This window comes from Canis lupus, chromosome 17 (genome assembly GCF_048164855.1).
Source record: "Canis lupus baileyi chromosome 17, mCanLup2.hap1, whole genome shotgun sequence".
Classification (NCBI taxonomy): domain Eukaryota; kingdom Metazoa; phylum Chordata; class Mammalia; order Carnivora; family Canidae; genus Canis; species Canis lupus.
Genome location: NC_132854.1, coordinates 44563253 through 44586747, shown reverse-complemented (window position 1 = coordinate 44586747; position 23495 = coordinate 44563253). Strand labels below are relative to the sequence as shown.

Genomic DNA, 23495 nt, shown 5'->3' with positions numbered 1-23495 from the left:
ATTGAGCCCCATGTCAGGCTCCCTGCTCAGTGTGGAGTCAACTCCTTTCTCCCTCTGCCTCTGCTGCTCCCCCTGCTTATACTTCTACCTCTGTGTCAAATCAATCTTAAAAAAAAAAGAAAAAAAAGAAAGAAAAATGGAACAAGAAATTTTGTGACCATTGTATTTAAATAAACAAACACTAACCTGCCTTCTAGATATGTGTACACCAATTTTCCATGTGTTGTGTTGTACCATGAAAATATACTAGACAATTTTTAAAACTAAAAAAAATAGCATTGAAAATAAAACAGGGTATATTACAGTAGTGAGTGTTAGGCACATATGAAGAGATGTGGTATGACATTTCTAAAAAAAAAAACATAGAATTCAGTTAAAAATTAATTTTACCTTGCAAAATGATTGATAATATTTTCTTCTAACTATTCCCTTGCTGATTTGAGTAAGTGTGACTAAAAATAATCCGTGTGAGAAGTAGAATTTAATGTTGACTCCCAGAATAATGGGTGAAACCATAAAAGACCCTATTCTATCATATTTGCTTGTGTGGAGATGGGCAGCTGAATCTAAAAATGTCAACCTTCATAAATGTATTTAACAAGTTACCTATGACATGGATTTTGGCTAGGATTATCCAAAAGTGTATGTGAGGGTGTGGATGTTATGTATAGGTATGTGTGTTGTCTCAGAAAACATAATGAACAAAATAAATATTGAAAGAAATAAAATGAAATTACATGAGAAGAAGCTGTGAATGGGGGAAGCTTAAATGAATGATCAAGGTTTAAGTATATGCTTTACCACGTCCAGGTGTTCTTGGATATGGTAGCTCCAACTTTTTTTTCAGTTTGTATTTAAATTCCAGTTAGTTAATATACAGTGTAATATTAGTTTCAGGTGTACAATACAGTGATTTGGTACATCCATAGAACACCTGGTGCTCATCACAACAAGTGCATTCCTTAATTCCTATCACTTATTTCACTTATCCCCCCCCCCCCCACACACACACACACACACCTGCCTCCCCTCTGGTAACCATCAGTGTGTTTTCTATAGTTAAGAGTCTGTTTCTTGGTTTGCCTCTATTTTTTCCTCTTTTCTCATTTGTTTTGTTTCTTAAGTTCCTCATGAGTGTAATCATATTGTATTTGCCTTTCTCTGACTGACTTCTTTCACTTAGCATAATACTCTCTAGCTTCATTCATGTCATTGCAAATAGCAAGACTTCATTCTTTTTTATGGCTGAATAATATTTACATTTTATATGTATACCACGTCTTTATCCATTCATCAGTTGATGGACACTTGGGCTATTTTCATAATTTGGCCATTGAAGATAATGCTGCTACCAACAGTGGGGTGCATATATCCCTTTGAATTAATATTTTTGTATTCTTTGGGTAAATACCTAGCACTCCTTCAACTTTTAGTTTCTCTAACACTAAAATGGGGATGACAATCCATTACAGAGTCGTGATGAAGATTCAATGAATAAAGAAAGAGAAAATTCTTTAAAAACTCCAGAGCACTAATCAAAATTTTGGTGTGGAATTCAATTTAAACTTTCATCCACCATATATAACAGGAGTGATATTTATAACAGAAACTACTGAGAAACTGAGTTTGCATTAATATGTTAACACAAGAAACATCAGTGTATCAGTTAATTTTCTTGTTACTGAGAGTTTGTAATGCTGGTTTCTATTAGAAGAATACTATTTCATGGCTGAGGGAATAGCCTTTATTTTCTATATGTATATAGCTGTTATCTTAATAAAGTTGTTATTGCGTTGGGTTATTTGCATTGATTCAGGTTGCCTAGAATTTCCATTATGTAAATTTGGTCCCTACCCAAAATACTTTGTATGGCAATTGCTTTCTCAATTTAAAAGTCTATCTCACTTTAATACCCCTCCCCAAGCTTCAATTTTTTTTTCTTTTATTAACTTTACACCCTTGCAGTTTGTTACTTATACAACCTCTGGGATTAGAATGACATATATGAGTGACTCATCTATTCTTTTGATCTGGACAAGAGATATCATTAATTCCTAGAGACTTGGCAAATTTACTAAAGCTCAGTTTATGAAATTACTTGGCTAATATATCTCTGCAAAAAGACAATCCAGTAAGTTTATATTGAACTCAAAGTCTGGAAAATTCTTTCTCTTGTCTAAGAGAAAAGAATGTCTGATTCTCTTGTCTACGAGAAAGAAAATCATGAATTTGTTGGTCCCAAGATCAAGGAGATGCATTACTTTCTAAACCTGTTTCCAAGGAATCTCTAATTGCTTTATTTTCCTATTGAATATAGATAAGCAAAACTGATCTGCACTCACTTCTAGATGAAGGGAGGTAAAATGAATAAGAATCACAGATGTTTTAGAGAGAATTTTAGAAATCTAGTATTTTTCAGACTTACTTGAAACATCAGAAGTCTTTCCTTTTATGAAATTGTGTATTGGAGAGCTGAAAAATAGAAGTGCCCTATCGGTGCTTTTTGAACTTTAATGAAATCATCTGAGAATCTTGTTAAAATGTTGATTGTGGTCTGAACCTGGCCCAAGATCCTGCCTTCTAACCAGCTCCCAGGGGTTGCTGCTGCTGCAGGTCCACCGGCCACAAGTGAGCAGCAGTAGTTGATTGGTTCTAAATTTAGCTGAACGTTGGACACATCAGGGGATCTTTAGAAATGCTGATGCCACATCCCTCCCCTCTCCCACCCGGGTTTCTGGTTTAATGGATTTGGATGTATCCTGGGTATTAGGATTTTAAAAGCCCCCAGCGCTGTTCTAATGTACAGCCAAGTTTGAGAACAACTGTTCTAGTAAAAAAAAAATGTGCATATGTGTTGGGAGGAATGGGTGTTACAGATCTTACTTATCTTTACTGATATCTCCTATAGTATGATAAAAATACACTTAAAATCAGATTGTGACTAAAGCTATTCAGAATTTTGTAATATAAATAAATATATTTAAAAAATGCTTTGTGAGTAGAATTTTTGTTCAGTATTTGATTTAATACTACACCATAGGTGAACAAACACAAAATAGCACCACGATTTTTAATGATTGTGAAATATGAATGTTCTGTGATTTATTTTACTAATCCTATAATGTTAGTCATTTAGGACAGTTTTTTAATATTAAAGAATAGGGTGGTGAATATTATTTATCAAATATTTTTGCACAGAAGTATTTTTGTATTTCCTTAGAATAGTAGAGCACCAAGGTTAGGCAGTGAGGCAGTTCAACTTGGTGGGGAGGAGTATTTAAATCACTGATATTGTTTCAAATTGCCTGTGCATGGTGATCATAAAAAGCAAACTGGCTTTTAGTCAGCTTTATTATTGTTATAAATTCTCTATACACAATGCCCCTCCTTATTGCCAGCACCCTGGGCATACTGTTCCCACCATCATGCCTTTGGAATGAGTTCTAAGCCAATGCCTCATAATTAATTTTCACAATCACTGTGTGGAAAGATATGAGCTTTCCTAGGGTTATAGATATATTATCTCTCTATTTTATGCAGAAGGTTATATGGTATCTCCAATAGCAAAATCTAAAAATACAAACAAGAATGTTTATTTCAAACATTGAGTGTTAGTACTTTCAATATTTGACAATTTTACAAGATTTTGCAAGATTTCTGCATATTATTCCACTGGAGAGACTAAGTATTCGTTATGTCTGGTAACCATTTTTATCTCTTCTTTTGTGATTGGTTGCCTAGTTATGTCCTTTTGACTTTTTCTAATTGTGTTTATATTTTCTTATTGATATGGAAAAAAAAGTTAGTAAAGCTGTCCTTTGTTTTCCATAAAATGTAAGTAATTTCTTCAAGTTTGTTTTTGTCAACTTAATTTGTTTCTGAGGGTTTTTTTTTTTGTTTTGTTTTGTTTTTTAAAGGTGCGGATGTTTGAATTTTTACGTAGTTTGATCCCTTGGTCTTTTTCTTTTGGGTTCTTCAGAGGTCTTAAGGCCTCTCCCACACAAAGTATATGTTATTAGCTACCTACGTTTTCATCCAGAATTCTTAAGGTTTATATTGTCTTTTAGCTCTTTAATTCATTGGAAATAATTTTGTTGATTAGCATTATGTAAGGAAGTAATTTGTTATTTTGTTCCCAAGTGTTTGGTGACAAAATAACCATTTACTGCTTTCTTCACCCATTGCACAATTACGGGATATCACACTTTATTACCTAACATATTAGAATATAGTTATAGATGTTCCTGGATTATCTATCCTGTCTTCATCAGTTTCATGTACGAATATTATGAGTTCCCATTATTTTAACTTTTGAATACCCTTGAATATTTAGCAACAAAGTTCTTCTCTTTAAGATAATCTATTTTCCTGTGATCACTTTTTTCAGAAAAATGTGGAATACTCTTTTCAGTTTAAATAACAGTGTTTTGTGACTTTTATTTGTAATCACTACATTTATAAATTAATATATGTGGGCATTGGCAACTGTTTAGTAGAAGTTTTTCCATCCAGTAACATTTTATACATTGCATTTATATAAGAATTATTTTCTGATATTCAGGACAATCAACTTTGTCTTTTTCACATCTATGTTTTCTTAATTTTATATATGTACGATCATAAATGTGTATACATATATATATATGGATTTGATATTAGTGTGTGTGTGTGTATTTGTGTGCATGTGAGGTATTGCTATCTGGTCTATCTTAGGCTTCTAAAAAATACCAGGAAACCATCTCCCTTTTTTTCATTTCTCTAGAGTAATACTAATAGCCTAGTCCCAAGCCCTATATAAGACAGAGAAAAATAAAAATCAAATGACTTTAAGAACAAAAGTAGGTGTGACATAGAGATGAGGAAATTGAAGTCCAGAGAGGCTGTTACTTAAAATTATAATGTTAGTAAGTATCAAAACTAGGAATAAGGATGTTGGCTGACTCAGGTGGAAGAGCATGCAACTCTTATTATCGGGGTCATGAATTCAAGCCCCACATTGGGAATATAGATTACTTAAATAAGCAAAACTTAAAAAACAAAGTAGGAATAGAATTAAAGTCAATGGGCTGAACCATGCTAACAGCAAAGAACCTGTAGTCTAGTTAAGAACATAAAATGAATACCAATGAGAAATTCAGGTGAAAACCTAAACAGTACATGGTGAAAGATAACCAGATATAATAGAAATTTGGCATTATTGAACTTAGAAGTATATGTAATATATTAGTTATCATTTACTAAGTAAATGTATCTGTCTGGAGTTCATTATATTAGTAAACAGAGCCAAGAGTACACCTGGTTAGTTCAGTTTTGTGACAGAATGTCAAGGTCAGTTTTTTTCAACAAAGAAGTAAAACAGAACTAATAGCCCAGTTTAATACACTCTTATTTTATTCGCCTATGCTTGGGAATACAAATAGAAACCTGCAACTGATATCCTGGAAACTCTTCCAGCTCAGCAATCTGTGAACAATATCAAAGGACCTTGAAACAAGTATTCAGTAACTTTGTAATAAAGAAAGATAATTTCAGCATATCTTTTTTTTTATAGTGTTTATTTCTCTTTGTGTACTCAGACACACACAGACCACTATTACCACCATCATAGTACATATCCTCAAATCACACAGATTCAGGACCAAAAATATTGAGTTTTGTACCCTGCTTTTTATTTTCATAACATTCATTTTTTTTCTTATTTTTTATATCTTTATTCTTTGTTTTCATAGCTTTTTATTTATTTTGACCTTTTTAATAAGAAATATATACAATTATTTTAAAATTCTAGAATATTGTTTTTACTTATTTGGAAGACTTAAATCCTAATTTTTAGTACTAATGGTAATTTTATCCAAGAATAAAAATAAATTTTTATGCTGCAATAATGAATAGGAAGAGGGTCTACATTTTCTAGGTCCACATTTTCCCTCCACCAAAATCAACCAGAAAGATGGAAAAAAATATGAAACAACTATTTTTAGAATTTAAACCAAAGTCACAAAAGAAAAAGAATTAAAAGAAAAGAAAAAGAAAAAAGAAAAGCTAAAATCAAAGTAAGACTGTGATTCCTGAGGAAAGGAAAATAAATGAAGTTCCACCATCTTCTTAGGCAAAGAATCGCAAAAGGAACCTAGATGGGTTGAAGGAACAGATATCAAAGTCTGGGGAGGTCAAGGTGGTGAAAGTTTGTGTCCGTATAGTTGAAAGGAGAGAGATACATGGAGAAAGAGCTCTAGAAATCCACGGAGGGTTTTTATATCTTTACCCGTCTATGCATGAATAGGGTGAAACTTGTGTAGCCAGTGAAAAATTTATAAGGAAGAAAGAATTGCCAGGGAATTATAAGTCTAATTTCCAGCTTACTCAGCACTATTTGCTTGAGTTTCTAGGAGTCAGAGTGAAGAGATTTTGAAGAAAACAGGAGACATGCAATGGGGATTCCAGAAATACCATACCTTAGTCGTAGGGTTAAGACTCATTTTTTAAAAGGAAAAAAAAAATCAAGACTTCCAAGGATTAAAGTGATTCATAAGTAACTTAATTGCCTGCCAAAAGGAGTTTAAATACTCAATAAGACTACAGCAATACCGGGCACTAAACAATGTAAAATTTAAGATGTTTGCAATCCATTAAAAAATGTGGCTCAGTCCTTTAAGCATCTGCCTTCAGCTCAGATCATGATCCCAGGTTCCTAGGATGGAGCCCCATGTCAGGGTCTCTGCTCAGCATGGAGTCTACTTCTCCCTCTGCCCCTACCCCACAGGTACCCTCTTTTTCTCTTCATCATTCTCTTTCTCTCAAAATGAAATAAAAAATTTTTAAAAATCCTTAATATGTACAGGGATTTGTGATTCATAACCAGTAGAAAAATCAGTCAATAGAAACAAATGATGGAGATGATGAAATTAGCAAAGACATTAAGTGTGCTATTAAAATATGCTCAGTATGCTCAGAATTTAGAGAAAAATATGGATCAGAAGGAAATTCTAAAAATGAAAACATTAAATTTCTGAAATGAAAATTTTACTAGATTAGTTTAATAACTGATCAAACATTGAAGAATTAAATGTAAGAACAATTTAAGAATAGAATGTTAGTGAACTTGAATAAATCATAACAGAATTATACAAAATGAGGCACAGAGAAAAATAAAGATTCGGTGAATTTGGGGAACACATCAAGTACTTTAATGTATGAATAATTGGAGTCCCAGGGAGAGAAAATGCAGAAAAATTGAAAAATAGTGGTTGATGTTTTTCCAAATTTGAGAAAATCAGAACCTCATAGATACAAAAGTTTAATGAGCCTTAAGTAGAGTATTAACAAGGAAGACTACACCAAGCACATCATTATCAAGTTTCTGAAAAACCAATGTAAAACAGAAAATCTTAATAATAATACCTACATAGGTGCAAAAATAATTACCATAGAATTATCATTAGAAACTGAGAGCCAAAGGAGAAGAGGGATGATTTTAATATTCTGAATGGTAAAAAAGGAAAATCTGTCAATACAGAATTCTATACCAGCAAAATTATCTTTCAAAAATTAAAGTAAAAAAGTTATTTTTAAGCAAAAAAAATATGAGAGAAGGAAAATGATTTTAGATCTAGGCCAAGAAATGAAAAGTATTGAAAATGGTAAATATGTGTTATTTTTTTTTAAATTCTTTCATCCTTTAATTTTATTCAAAGGTGCTTCACTCATTTTTTTTTTAATTTATTTGTTTTTGAGAGAGAGGAGACAGAGCAGGGGAATGAGCAGAGGAAGAGGGAGAGAGAATCCTCAGACTTCCCACTGATTGTGGAGCCTAACTTGGGGCTCGATCCCAGGACCTTGAGATCATGATCTGAACTGAATCCAAGAGTTGATCACCTCACCAACTGAGCCACGAGGCACCCTCAAAGGTGTTTGACCATTTAAAGCAAAAATGGAACAATATTTTATACAGTTTTTAACATGTGCCAAAACAAAAGGCACAAAAGGTGGAAAGAGGAATATGAATATATTTCTTAAACTTTAAATTAGTATAACATAATTGAAAATAGACTGTGATCATTAAAAATGAATATTATAAATCCTAGGGAAATCAATAAGAAATAAAAGGCATAGCTATTAAGCCATAAGTGTATATAACAAAGTCATTAAAACTACACAATTTAAATAATTCCAAGGAAGGAAAGAAAAAGGAATAAATACCACATGAAACCTCCTACTTTTGGTTTTGGCTCAGGTCGTGATCTTGGGATGTGAAATTGAGCTCTGCATGTCTGGCTCCACACTCAGTGTAGAGTCTGTGTAAGACTTTCCCTCTGCCCCTCCCCTCCATGCATGTGTACATGCTCTCTCTCTCTCTCAAATAAATATTCTTTTAAGAAAGGAAAAGCTGAACAATATGCTTTCTACAGAAAAATAATAAAGACAAAGATAACTGAAAGAAAAAGTGGAGAAATAAATACCATAGAATTACTAGTCTTTATAAGAAAGCCATCATGGCTGCATTAATATCAGAAAAGCCTACATTAAGATGATGAATATTACTAGGAATAAAGATAATCACTTCATAATGATAAAGGGGTCAATCATCAAAAAGGCCTAACAGCCTAAAGTAGTTATGTATCTTATAGCACTACTTCAAAATACATTAAGCCAAAATTGATCTAAGTAAAAAGAAATTAGATAAATCCATAATTTTGATCGGAGATTTTAGTACCCTTCTCTTGATGCTCATAGGACAAGAAATAGAAATAAAATTAATAGGGATAACAAAAACACTACGTTCTGTTTAATTTGTTTCAATTCACATATATACAGCATCCTTACCCAACAACTTCAGTACGTGCACAAAAAGATCAGAGTAAATCCAAAATAAGTAAAGGCAAAGAAAGATTGAAGGCAAAGCAATCAATAGATCCTGAGGTGTTTTACAAAATTAAAGCAGAAATACTAAGTCATTGAAGATACCTGAGGTTGTACATCCAATAGCATATTAGAAACTTAGAGTGGCTGAAGACCTTAATCAGGAAATTTTTTTCAGGAAAGAATGATGTTATTTTTATCTCTCAATCTCTCATAACACCTGGAATGGTGCTGTGTATCTAGTGACAGCTCAAAAATCTCTGTTAAATTGAATTGTTTTGTATCATCATATGTGTTTTACTATTGCCATCTCTGAATCCATCCATTTTGGAAACTCATTATTGGGACTTCTGCTGTTTTAAGAATTCGAAAGTCAAATAGTGTGTGCTATCAACACTGATAGGCTTTTAGCAATCTTTAAAACTTCAGATATCAGAGTTTCTAGAAATGTTCCATCAGCTGTATGTGTGCCAAAAATGGCTTAAAATTCACACAAGCAAAAATCAGCTATATGACCATGAAGGTTCACCACTGAAGTTACCATGACTAATTATCACCTTTATGGGGAAAGGATGTAAGTGAAGGATAGTTGGCAAGGAGTTAATCAACCTGTTCAGTCTGTTCAATCTTTGCCTTCTTTTGTTTGTTTCTGGATTCTGCATTTCTTGAAATCAGAAATCATATTGTTTTGCTTCCTGCTGTATCCCCAGAGCTGCTTCCAGTGTTTGATACATAGTATGTGTTCATTAAATGTTAAATGAATTATTAGGATTAAACAACAATATTAGTAGATTACTTAGGTGAGCTCTGTCTTAGAGATCTTCTTTTCATCTTTAAATCTGACTTTTGCCTTTGTTAATCTTTATAATGTCAGATTTTTAAATATATTTTGCAGGCCCAGAATTGGGAGTATTAATAGCAGTTATTCCACTTTGTTGTATTAATCTTAAGCATAACAAAACTATTTTTCAACAAAAACTGCTCTACAGCAATCAAAAACAAGTAGTTATAATAATTAAATTTGTAACACATACAATTTCTACATTTGAATTTTACATCTACCAATGTCTATATTATAAATTACTGCCAAAGTAAGACATCTTTCTCATTTTCATAGCATTTGTACTGATAGAACAAAAACAATCTTGCATAAAGAAAACTTTTCAGGCAATTATAATATATTAAGCTCGTAGCCCATTTATAAATTCCTTAAAACAGGATTTTAAGCACAAATTTGCAAATCTCTGATCATATTGAAGAAATTTTTTGACGATCATAGATTAGCTTTAAAAAGGTCTTAATTATTTCAGGGGTTTTGCAACATTTTTAAATTTATTCTTAACGCTTCCATAGTAACACCCTGCATGAGTTAACACTAGATTCTTTTCAGGGTGGAAAAATCTTGGTAATAGAAAATATTCTGATGTTGAGGAATATTAGAGTTTTATGGTGTTGCCTCTTTGATACATCTTAGTTTTTGAGTAACTAATAGCCTTTTACAGATTAAATACATGGGATCTCTCTGCTGCCATTCGTGCATGGGATGTCTCTTTAGTCCTTGCACTCCGCATCTTAAAAGGGCAAAGGAGGTGTTTGTGTAGTACATGGAATAAGTCCCCATGCTTATGGAAATACAAACTATCTTCCAGAAGATTTTTGCAGCTGATATTACAGGTCTGCTTTCTGAACTGTCTAATACATTTAAGGAGAGACAGAGCAGACACCTAATTTTAATATATGCTTAGTTGTAGGTCAAATATCAGCAGGTAGTTTACAGTAGACTTTGGCTTCTGATATGTTTATCTGTCATTTTTACCAGTTAAAATACTTATAACATTATTATTTTTGGAATTTTCCTTTATGCAAGGCTAGAAGGACATGCATATCTCAGAGACTATCTCCTAGAGCCTCCCAGAAGAGCCTTATACCTTGCAACAGTCTTGACTTTAAGGAAGCAAAATATTTCATATTTGTGTTTTTTTTTGTTTTGTTGTTTAGCCATCCTGGACCAGCTATAATATAACTAAGAACTCTAAATTAATCCTCAAAAAATACAATAGAAGAATAGAGCTGAAACAAAGAAATATGTTTACGTTTTCTGAGGCTAGTGCTGGATACACTTTCCTACTAGTTTCTAATGTTCTAGAATATACATGGAAATAACAAATGGGCTGAATATTAAATGGGCTGATTTCCCCAAGGTAGTATTTAAGTTTTCCCCCATTTTAATTAACATATACCTTCAGAGTTTCTAATGCCCCCAAATTTTATTGAGAAATCTGGCAATAAAATTTTAGTTATGAGGGAAGAAAACTAATTTTTATTAATGCTATGTGCTGGATACTGTGTTAGACATGTACAAATATATTGTTCCTCCTGATGTTTATAGCAACTGTTATATAGGATTGAGTGTACCTTCTCAGGACAAGATGAGGTGCAGAGAGATTTTAAACTTCTCTCTGCAGTTAATAACCTTAGAAAAGTATTCAGTCCTTTTTTTATCTTGCTCCAAAGATACATTTTTTCCCTTATACAACCTTCCTTATATAACCTCAGAAATTATGCAGAAGAGATTGATAAGCTCTTGCATAGTTTTACCAAGGATCACGAACAACTACATTAAAGCTTTAGGAAATTTCCTAAGCAGTAGCTTTTCAAACATTAGCTGCAAAATAAGGTTGTGGAGGGGTGCCTGGGTGGCTCAATCGGTTAAACATTGGTCTCTTGATTTCAGCTCAGGTTGTGATCTCACGGTGGTGGGATTGAACTCCATGTGGGGCTCTGTGCTCAGCATGGAGTCTGCTTGTCCCTCTCCCTCTGCTCCTCCCTCTCCCACCCCTCAAATGAGTAATAAATAAAATCTTTTTTTTTTTAAGGAAGTTGTAGAGTCTCTTCTCTGAGGATCTTTGCAACTAACATGAAATATCTTGTCCTTTGTGTTTGCCTTGCCTAATAAAAAGAAGGCATGAGATTTGAGGAATTTTTAAAAAAATAATTATGTGCCTCCCCACCGTTATTCATAGTCTTCTCCTTCTTATCCCAACAAGAACCTGCTTGTGAGAGAGTTGGCCTGGATGTGTAGACTAGAATCATGAGGCTGTTTCTCTGTGCATAATGCTGATGTAGGGAGGTTATCCTCACAGCATAGGCTTTGCTAGAACCACACAGCACCTACCTGAGATCAGAATAATTCCTTTTTTTAATATTTTGTTTGTTTATTCATGAGAGACGGGGGAGCGGGCAGAGACACAGGCAGAGGGAGAAGCAGGCTCCATGCAGGGAGCCCGATGTGGGACTCGATCCGGGGATCCCAGGACCACACCCTGGGCCAAAGGCAGGCGTTAATCCACTGAGCCACCCAGGGATCCCGAGATCAGAATAATTCTTATTCTCAGGCACTAACATTTTCTTTCATCCTTCTTGATTAAATGTATCTCTCTATTTCCATTTTGAGGTCACTGAAGTCTAGTTACTTTAAGAAGCACCATTTGAGTTTAGCTCTTTTCTTAAAAGCAACTTCTCAGGTATAAGCTTTTCTGTAAGCTTGAAGCTAAGGTATCTTAATTAAGGTAGCAGATAGTCATTACAGTTGTACCTGAACCTAGAGTGTTAGTTCCATCATGTTTGCTTCCCTTAAATACGAATACTACACGAAAGCTGCTTTTGAGGGTTGAAATTACATTAGGAAGTTCAATCAGCAAGGTGTCATATTTTAGCTCGTTACCCTCTTGATTAAATAGTAGTTGTCTGTGTTGTGACATGAGATTTATGACATTTTTAGCAAAATTGGAAACCTAGTGAAGAAGATGAACAAATTTGATGAGGAGTTAAAGGTGGTTAGTAACTTCTCAGACAGGTCTATTCAAATACTCAAGTAACTTTGAGAAAAATGCTTCTTCCTAGGAGGTAAAATACATTTTATAATGTTCTAGAATTCCATGGCCTCCAGATTAGCAGCCTATAATTTCCAGCCAGGAGTTAAGTGATGTAAATTTGGTATGGCCTATCACCTGCTAATTAGTACCTTATTGCCTTTCTTTTTGCTACTATCTGAAGGTATATCTCATTATAGTCTCATTAGCTTCAGTTCTGACTTGCACAGTATATTTTATGGAGCAAAGTCTCAAGCAGTATAAAATGTCATTTTAATTTCAAGAATGTGTTGGCCTTACTTGGCATATACAAATGATATTATTGGAAATAGTAAAAAATGCATATCCACAATGTTTAAAAAATATCAAATCAGTTTACTGTTATCCCTAAAAAATATCAAATCAGTTTACCTTTATCCCTACTATTTAATTAATGGTAAAATAGTTGATACTGGTCAACATAGCTTTAAAGAGTTCCCCTCAGCTTGACTAAACTTTAGACAGGTTTCTTTCTGACCTCCCTTTTATTAGAACATTTACTTTGGGAAACTTGCAGTTGTAAATTCTTTCTCTGTCCTTTTGAGATGTAATTCAACAACCCAAAAATGTCTGTTTCAAGAACCTGGGAGCAATTTCTTAAAAATGTAATCATCAGGAAGGATAATGCCGCTGTCTTCTATTCTCTGTGGAAAGGTAGGAGCCTAGCTCAGTAAGTACCAGGTCAGCAAACACAGATGGCATAATCATCTGTGAGCCTTAATATCCTCTAGTACTTTTTCACCAACTCATCCCAGTACTTAAAAACACTTCTACCTTTTGTTTCAGTGGAGTTGCATTCAGTATTTTCTTTTCTTTTAAAAGATTTATTTGTTCATGAGAGACACAGAGAGAGAGGCAGATACATAGGCAGAGGGGAAAGCAGACTCCCTGTGGGGAACCTGATGTGGGACTCAATCCCAGGACCCCAGAATCATGCCCTGAGCCAAAGGCAGATGCTCAACCACTGAGCCACCAAGGCATCCCAGCATTCAGTTTCTTTGATTGCAGTAGTCTCTTCCCTCTATTGCAGTAATCTTGAATAAAGTCTTCCTTGCTTTTTTAACTGGTCTGGTGCACTTTTTGTTTTATAACATACACACAAATAAAGCCCTTAGAAAATGTCAGGCATATTTCCAAATACCTTCATATGTTATTTCATTTAAGTTTCTGAAAATCCTGTGAGATAGATAGGCACCATTATCATTATCTCCATGTCATCTCATTTTATTGTGGTGAAGTAACTTTCTCAAGGGACAGTGACTGATTTTGTCCCTCACTTACTCTTAGCCCCCAAAGACAGTCAATCCTTAAAGTCCAGTTATTGTTTTCCCTTTCAACTAATGCCAAGTACGAATTTTTGCAGATTGTCATTCATTCATTTGCTCAGTATACACGTATTGACTTAACTGTGTACCAGGGCTGGGATACAATGTCAGATAAGACAGACATGTTTCCTTATCCCATAGAACTTAGTCAATAAGGACATAGATGAGTAAGCAAGCAATTCAGGTGCCTTATGATAAGGTAATAAATGCAACTCTGCAGCATATAGACTGGGCACTAACATATGATTAATGAGTCTAGGAGATTCCTCCGGGGAAGTGGCCCCTAAACTGAGAACAAAATTAAAGAACAGTGAGATGGGGTGAATATTCTAGGTTGAGAAATGTCATATTCAAAGAAAATATTGCATTCAGTGCCTAGGGGCAAGAGAGAATCAGAGTGATAAAGGGAATTAAAACAATAATGTATTACTAAAACAAAGATTACACGTGCAAAGAACTGAGGATAGTGGCAAAGGAGAGAGTAAAGGAGTAGTGGTAAATGAAGGTACTTTCATGACAGAAAAGGTAAGGTCATACATAGTAGGAATTTGAAGCTTGAAAGAGTAATAGGGAGGAATTCAAACAATTTTATGCAGGGAAATTAAGACCGTATTTGTGATTTTTGAAAACTCTGAGTAGAGATAGATGAAAAAAATGTAAAAAAAATATATATATATATGTTATATATGTAGAATAAAAGTTAGACACAGATTGCGTAATAGCTGAATTCTATCTTTGAGAAAAGAACTTTAAAATAGAAAATAAAAAGATCTATTTTAAATGAATCTTTTAAAGTTTTATTTTACATGTTGGCTATATCTTTACAAAAAATATTAGGCTTAAGATTACAAAGGCATCTTGCTGAATAATGCCTGGAAAAATGTGCATCTAGTCACTGGCTCAAATCACTCCCAGTATTTACAGTTGCCTATTACCATTTGCAATTCAGGTAGTTAATGCTACAATTAGCTCCAAGCAGGTGTGTACATTTTTACAGTCCTCTTTCAAAACAAGGGCCTTTGGCAAATTAAGTGTTCTGTTCACTTTAAAATAGGCCATAAAGTGAAACAGTACTGTTTTACATTTTGCTATAATTTTCCATTTGCTTCTAATTATCCTGCTATTGAGTAAGCACTGTTCTTTTATAGTGTTTTTTCATAGATATGGTATAGTTGCTTTGGATCCAGTCAGTTTAAATAAGCTGTATATCACAAAATGTCCCAAAACATCTTTAACATTTTAAATGGTTTCCATTTGGCTACATCTCAACTACAGCTGAAATAGGAAAAAAACAGGGGGTGGTGAAATTTTAATATTCTTTTGTTTGCATTTTATTAGATTGCCATTTGCCTAATCCTTTTTATGCTAGTTTTCAATTGATGTAAATGAAATTGGCTGAGTGACACAGTGCAGAACGGAAGGGTTGGGAATGAATGCTCTGATGCCAAATCAGCTATAATATTTTTAATCAGAGTTAATTGATGCCAGCTGTGTGGTCTGTGTGCGATTTTGCATTTATGAGTGAAGAAAGGTGTGGTTGCTGTTATTTCACTTTAGAAGTTGGAACTGGTTGCCAGTCATTATGAATCTATGGATGGGGCATGCTTGGTGTTTATTTTACAGAGGAAAGAACTTAAGTGGTTCAAGTAGTACAGTGTAATTTGGATTATTAGCATCAGACATTTTAGTTCTTTCTTAATTGCATAGGAGCAAATCACAGGCCTGCCACCTAGCTTTATGAGTGACTTTAGGAAAATATAATAGGTCTCCTTGATGATGTTATTTATTAATCTATTACAGTATTAGATCTAAACTATTCTTAAAAGTCCAAATCTATAACTACTTCATCCTTAAACTTAATTTCTAAAGATTAGCTAATATAATTATAATTTAACTCACATCCAGTTGAAATTGGCATTAATCTGGGCTCACCACAAAATGGCTCTTTAAAACACAGACACAAAAAAAAAATTAAAAAAAAATCACAGACACATGTATACTGTATATTCACATGTACACACAATATACATACACTTACTACGCATTCACCTGGGGACACCTGGGTGGCTTAGTGGTTAAGCATCTGCTTTCCGCTCAGGGAGTGATCCTGGAGTTCTGGGATTGAGTCCCATATCAGGCTCCCTGAATGGAGCCTGCTTCTCCCTCTGCCTGTGTCTCTGCTCCTCTCTCTGTCTGTGTCTCATGAATAAATAAAATCTTTAAAAAAATGCTCATTCACCTGCACGTAGCACACATGTATTCATATCCAAAAGAAGTCCCCAATCAGTTAAAAATATTATAGTGGTTGTGAAAGTTGTTTGATGATGTTTTCAAATAGATTTTTAATTGTTGACTTTGATTTGCTTGAAGAGAAATGACAGTTCTAAATTTTGTCTTGCAAAAGAAAATGGGTCATAGAGTTATCTTATGACCATGATTATTTACATTGTTGAGACTACTTTTATGTGATAAATCCTTATGTGTACTAGTTTGAACATATTGTCCCGTATAGACCAAATCCTCTAATACTAATGGATTCACCATTTAGTTGAGCCCCTACTTGAAACTCTTGACAAGTAATCATGTTTAAAGATGAAATACTCATCTTAGGGCAAATAAACTAAATTTTAGGTAATTCTGATTGTTAGAATTGGTATTTTTCATATTGAGCCTTAAATCTTTGGACATGTGGCTATTAAATGGTTCTGCTCCCTTCATTTCTCTGCTTAAAAACAAAAATGAAATCTACTCTTAGCACCTAAGAGATTGGTGAAGAAAAAAAAAGAAATTTAGTTCTCAAATAGGAACTCGGGACCAAACTTGAGATATTCAGGGATATCTCCTATTCCTTTCTAATTCCAAGTTAGCATGCAAATATCAGAAAAGATGGAGGATATGTGAGTATATAAAGTATCACCATTGGTTATTTGAGCTTACCTTTCTACCAATATTTTTACCTTTCCAGCAATTATTTTTCCATTGGAAAATGTGCTAAAAAACAAAGTTTATTCATTAAACAAAATTCAGTTAGAAGTTCATGAAATCAAAGAGGTGATTTTTTTCTCCCATGAAAAACCAAAAACCAACAAAGAAAACAACAACAAAAACCTGTCTGGCACCTATTTATTTTCAGAGGAACTTAAATTAACTAGTGTTAAAGTCTGAAGATATTTTAGGTTACAAATGTTGGCTTTTGAAATGCCAATTTAATGTACCCAAATGCAGAATAAAACTTTGATAGCTCTATTCTAAACTTTTAACATGTCTATAGATAATTCCTTTTTAAAAATCATGTGTCTTTGATACGATTATTTTAGAAAATGACGGTTATTCCCTAAGGGGAATAACCCTAAGGAAAAGCTTATCATATATACAATTATTTTTAATTGAAAATGTTACAGTGTGGTGATTTCTACTGTAATACCAGATGGCCCTTCTTTTAAGATTTTAAGATTAAAAGTAGCATAAAATATGAGAGTTTGTATCCAGGATTTGTGAGAACATTTTAATTTTTCCCTCCTATCCATAGTTAAAATGAATGAAGTATTAGTTGTAAAAACTACCTTTCCAACCCATTCAATTTTTCCCTCATCTTACATTTTTCAATATAAAGGAGATTTAGATATTTTCCAATTCAAATCATTCCACCTATAAATCCTTAACCTAATGCAAATAAGAAATGTAACTCAACTTTTCAGTGCAAAGATTTTGCCTGTCAATTTGCATTAAAACATTTTTAAGGACTATTATGTGAATGATGAATTTGTTTTTGAAAAAATATTAATAGAGTTATTTTTACAGTCTTTGTTATTCCAGTCAAAATCCAAAATACTAAAATGGTTTGTTGCAAATGTAAATCTTATGGATCCATCTCCATTTCAAGGTAACCATAAAAAGAAAGAAAGAGGAGTGAGTGGGAAGGGAGAGATTATGAAAGCGATATGGTTGCCCTCTTATGTTTTCTTTTTAAATAAACTCATGATTTGGTTGAACTTTGTCTCTTGTATTATTGAATTGCTCTACATGCAGGTTAGATATACACTAAGCTTAGAGAAAGAAAAAAGATCTTCCTTTATTTTAATCCATTTTTAGAGTCTTATTAAAGTAAAAAATATTATTCTGACACACAATGAAAGAGTAAGGAAGACAATTCAGGACTAGCATTGTAGTGGAGAGAGACTGGTCTTTACTCTGAGTACAGAAAACAAAAAGTGGGGCTTTGTAGCTGAGGAATGAGTTGAGGATTAGGTGGGTGGCAAATTACTAAGAGAAATATCGAGTGTAGGCTGTATTCTAGCTAAACTGCTCAACACAATTCTTGCTGAAGACAGGCCAAGGTGATCAGATATTGAGGGTGAAAGATTCTCTCTAAACAGACTTGTCAGGATTCTTGATAAAACTGGACTATGCAGACCTGTCATGTAAGAGAGTGTCTTATATTCTTCCATTGTGATGACAATGTTGATAGTCAATTTAAAGCACTCTAGGAAAATATGGAAAACAAAAACTCTCTAGAAAAATATGGATCTTTTCCTTCTCCTCATAGCTAAAAATAAATATGACTGTCTCATTGCTAGTCTTTTTGCTATATCTCTTAATTGAAAATGAAAGACCTTTGCATTTAGTTCCATGGTGAAGGAATATTGTGAGATTAAAGCTTTGAGTTTCTTTCTTTTTTTTTAAGATTTTATTTATTTATTCATGAGAGACAGAGAGAGAGAGAGAGGGAGAGACAGAGGCAGGAGCAGACTCCATGCAGGGAGCCCCATGTGGGACTCGATTTCAGGACTCCACAATCATACCCTGGGTTGAAGGCAAGCGCCAAACCGCTGAGCCACCCAGGGGTCCCAAGCTTTGAGTTTCTTATCGATCTTCCATATTGCTATATAAAAGGAGAACAATCAACTGAATTTATTTAAGTGTAATTTTTTTCCAAAAGCCTTAGAAAATAGTCCAGCTGGAAAATCAAGCTCATTCTGTAACATACCAGATTATTGTGTATTTGAACAGAATGACTAGTGTTAACCTCCATCAAATGTGAATCAATCATGCCCTCAATTATACTTCCATTACTATCTCTGCTAAACAATAGAATATTTTTAAAGTTTATTGCTTAAAGGAATCTATTTAGAATCCAAACTGATTCCTGAATATTCAGGCAGAGCTTGATGCATGAATCAAGCATGATGTGAATGAGTACTTGATCTGAATTTATATATTAAAGACATATGTATAATTTTGTTTCAGTGTAGACAAAAGTAACACAGTATTTATTTTTATAGCTATATATATATATATCACTTACTATATGCTAGATACTTTCCTAAGCCTTTTATCCATTTTCTTTTTTAAGTTTTTATTTAAATTTCAGTTAACATACAGTGTAATATTGGTTTCAGATATGCAGTAAAGGAATTCAGTAATTCCGTATATCACCCAGTACTTATCATAATAAGTGCTCCTTAATCCCCATCACCTATCTCCCCCATCTGCCTGCTTACCTTCTTTCTGGTAACTATCTGTTTGCTCTCTATAGTTAAGTCTGTTTCTTGGTTTGCCTCTCTTTCCCCCCTTTGCTCATTTGTTTTGTTTCTTAAATTCCACATATGAATGAAATCATATGGTATTTGTCTTTCTCTGACTGATTCATGTTGTTTAGCATAATACTCTCTAGCTCCAACCACACCATTTCAAATGCCAGAATTTCATTCTTTGTTTATGACTGAGTAATATTCCATTGCATATCACACCTTCTTTATCCATTCATCAATTGATGGAATACTTAGGCTGTTTCCATAATTTGGCAACTATAGGTAATGCTGCTATAAACATCTGGTTGGATGTATCCCTTTGAATTAGTATTTTTGTCTTTGGATAAATACCTAGTAGTGCAACTCCTGGATCTTGGGGTAATTTGGTTTTTAACCTTTTGAGGAACTTCCATACTGTTTTCCAGAGTGGCTGCATCAGTTTGCATTCCGATCAACAGTGGGAATTCTCCACATCCTTGCCAACATCTTTGTTTCCTGTGTTCTTAATTTTAGCCATTCTGACAGGTGTGAGGTGATATCTCATTGTCCTTTAGGTTTGTTATTAAGTGTTTTATGTATTTGGGTGCTCCCATGTTGGGTGCATAAATATTTACAATTGTTATATCTCCTTATTGGATTGTTACCTTTATTATTATATAGTGCCCTTCAAGTCTCTTGCTACAGTCTTTGTTTTGAAGTCTAGTTCATCCAATATAAGTGTTGCTACCCTGGTTGTCTTTTGACATCCATTTGTATGACAAATGTTTCACTTTCAATCTGCAAGTGTCTTTAGGTCTAAAATGAGTCTCTTGTATGCAGCATATATATGTATCTTGTTTTTTTAAACCATTCTGAAATCTTATGTCTTGATTGGAGTGTTTAATCTATTTACATTCAAAGTAATTATTGAAAGGTATGTATTTATTGCCATTTTATTACTTATTTAGTCACAGTTTTTGGAGATTTTTCTCTGATACTTTCTTGTCTTTCTCTCTTTCATGTTTTGCTGATTATCTTTAGTGATATATTTTAATTTCTTTCTCTTTATTCTCTGCACGTTTTTTAGTGGTTTTTTGATATATGATTACCATTAGGCTTATATATACCCACTTTTGCAAATAGTAGTCTATATTAAGTTGGTGTTTGTTCAAGTTTGAACCCATTCTTCTCTCCTCCCAACATTTTAGGTATATGTTATTATATATTGTATCTTTTTGTGAATGTGAGTTCTTTGATTTTTACAGACATACTCATTTTTCCTGCTTTTGTGTTTCCTGCCCTTATTTTGTCTCTCCTTTTCACTAAAAGAGTCCCCTTTAATATTTCTTGCTTTGGTTGGTTTAGTGGTCATGAAATATTAAGGTTAGTAGTGTTTGTTTGTCTGGGAAACTCTTTATCTTTCCTTCTATTCTGAATGATAGTCTTGCTGGATAGAAAATTCTTAGCTGCTGATTTTTCCCATTCGGCACTTTGAATATATCATGTCACTTTCTTTTGACTTGCCAAGTTTCTGTTGGGAAATCTCCAGCTAGCTTTATGGGTTTTCCCTTGTAAGTTAATGACTTCTTTCGTTTTATTGCTTTTAAGATTTTTTTTCCTTTATCACTGCATGTTGCACATTTAAATATGGTATATCTTGGTGTTGACCTGCTTTTGTCGATTTTGATGGGAGGTCTCTGTGCCTCCTTGATTTGGATGTCTGTTTTCTTCCCTGGATTAGGGAAGTTTTCAGTTATTATTTCTTCAAATAAATTTTCTGGCCTCCTTTCTCTCTCTTCTTCTTCTGGGACTCTTATATTATGAATGTTACTACATTTTATGGAGTCACTGAGTTCCCTAAGTGTATTCTCATTTTACATAATTCTTTTCTCATTTGTTCGGCTTCATTACTTGCCACTACTTTGTCTTCTAGGTCATTGGTTCATTCCGCTGCTCCTTCCAGCCTGCTGTTCATTTTATAAAGTGTTTTTCTAATCTCATTTATCGTAATCTTAATCTCTGATAGATTCTGTTTAAACTCTTTCATCTCTGTGGTAAGGGTCTCACTGATGTCTTCTATTCTTTATCAAGACCTGTGAGAATCCTTATGATCATCCCTTTAAGTTTCCCATCAGGCACGTTACTTATATCTGTTTTCCTTAGATTTCTATCCATGGCCTTTTTCTTTCATTTGGGATAAATTCCCCTGTCTTAGAATTTTTTTCTAAGTCCCTGCCCTCTTCTGTGTGTTAGAAAAGCCAGTTATGTCTCCTGCTTCTGAAAGTAATGGAAGAGGTTGTGTATATACAGAAGAGATCATGTAGTGCCCAGCGCCTGGCACTTCAGGTAATGTCTGCTGTGTGCCACATGCACTCTACTACTGTGTTTTGGTTGCTCTGTCCTTCAGGTCAGTCATTTGCAAAGGCTCTCCTTGCCTACTGTGGGCAATGTTTGGTCCCTGGCCAGGGTGTGGTGTGCTCTGGTCTGCTGTGAACTGGGACCTGTTACTGTTACCACCTCTATTGGAACTGAAGTCCCACAAAACTCTGTGGTCAGGAGATGTGTTGTGAGCAGGGGTTTGTGCTGGTCTTCTGGAGGAGGGGCCTGCCACACTGGGCTAAAGCAAGCATGACTGAGAAGAGCAGTTCCACTGGAGTGCAGGTAGATGGTCCTTAGTGTAAGCAAGTTAGGCAGCCAGTGTTGGCACTACATTGCTTCCCACAGGTGGCTCTGTGTTTGTGCTGAGGGGTGAGGGAGGGAAATGGTGCTAGCCAGCTCCTTTGTTCCTGGATAGGTGTCTCTGTGAATGCTGTCTGGTCAGCGATATGCTTGGAGAAGAGCAAATAATCTCCCCATTGTGTGTTGCAGTTCATGGTTTTGTGTTGTCTGTCCCTGGGCTGTTTGCCTGCTTTCTCTGTAGGAGCAGCACAGTGTGCTCAGGACTCTATCCCAGCCAAGCCCACTGGCCTTTGAGACCAGGCTTTAAGCCCCACTTGCTGCAAGAACTCATGAAATCCAGCCCCTTTCATTTTCTAAGCCAGTGGGTTTAAGGAAGTGTTCTTATACTTTCCCCCATGTGCTGCTCTCTGCTCACCCTTCTCCATAAACATAGCTCTCTCCCCTCCACAGTACCCATGATCTATTTCTCCCATAAACCACACCTCTGGACCTTCTGTTTCTTCAGTGTGGCCTCCTCTCTCATGCTAGCTGTGGAGTTTTGTCAGTTTTCAGGTCAATTTCTGGGGTATTTACGATGATTTGATGTTATCTAGTTGTGTTCATAGGATGAGGTGAGCCTTTGGGCCTCTTACTCCACAGTCATCATCTTTTGTTAAATAAAGAATATTACTGGCTCAAGAAATATATACAAATAAGAGAACCAAAGAGGAGATATGTTGCCTTAATTTCTCAATACCTACTCTTTCTGAGTCAGTAATTTATAGTTTTCTTTAATTATTGTGTTACTTTGATGTCATTAAATTGGAAATCTGGAGCCAACTAGAAGATATCTTTTAAAGACAGAGCATATATTTCATAAGAAAACAGTAAGTCTATTTTAATAAAGACATATTTTCTGTCATAATGATAATAGCGGTAGTTACTGAACTATATACTAAACATTGTGCCAAATTTTTATAGCTGTTATATTTGTAATCCTAGAAACAACTCCGTGAGTTGGGCACTACTATTTTGCATTTTACAAATTTTACATAGAGTAAATAAATGATTTTCCCCAAAGGTTACACATACAGTAAATTTGCATAGATAGTATTCATTCATTCATTCCTTCTCTATCAGTCAGAGTGCAGCCAAAGAAGTAGAACCAGGAGGGAGAATTTCTTTTCACTTTGAACAATCCCAGCCCTGAACTTTAGGGCTTTCAACTGATT

The 23495-nt window shown here is 34.3% G+C and overlaps 1 pseudogene; it reads right to left on the bottom strand.

Moving 5' to 3' along the window:
• Positions 1-23495, bottom strand: part of LOC140608253 (60 kDa heat shock protein, mitochondrial pseudogene) — a 45777-nt pseudogene that overhangs the window by 5365 nt on the left and 16917 nt on the right.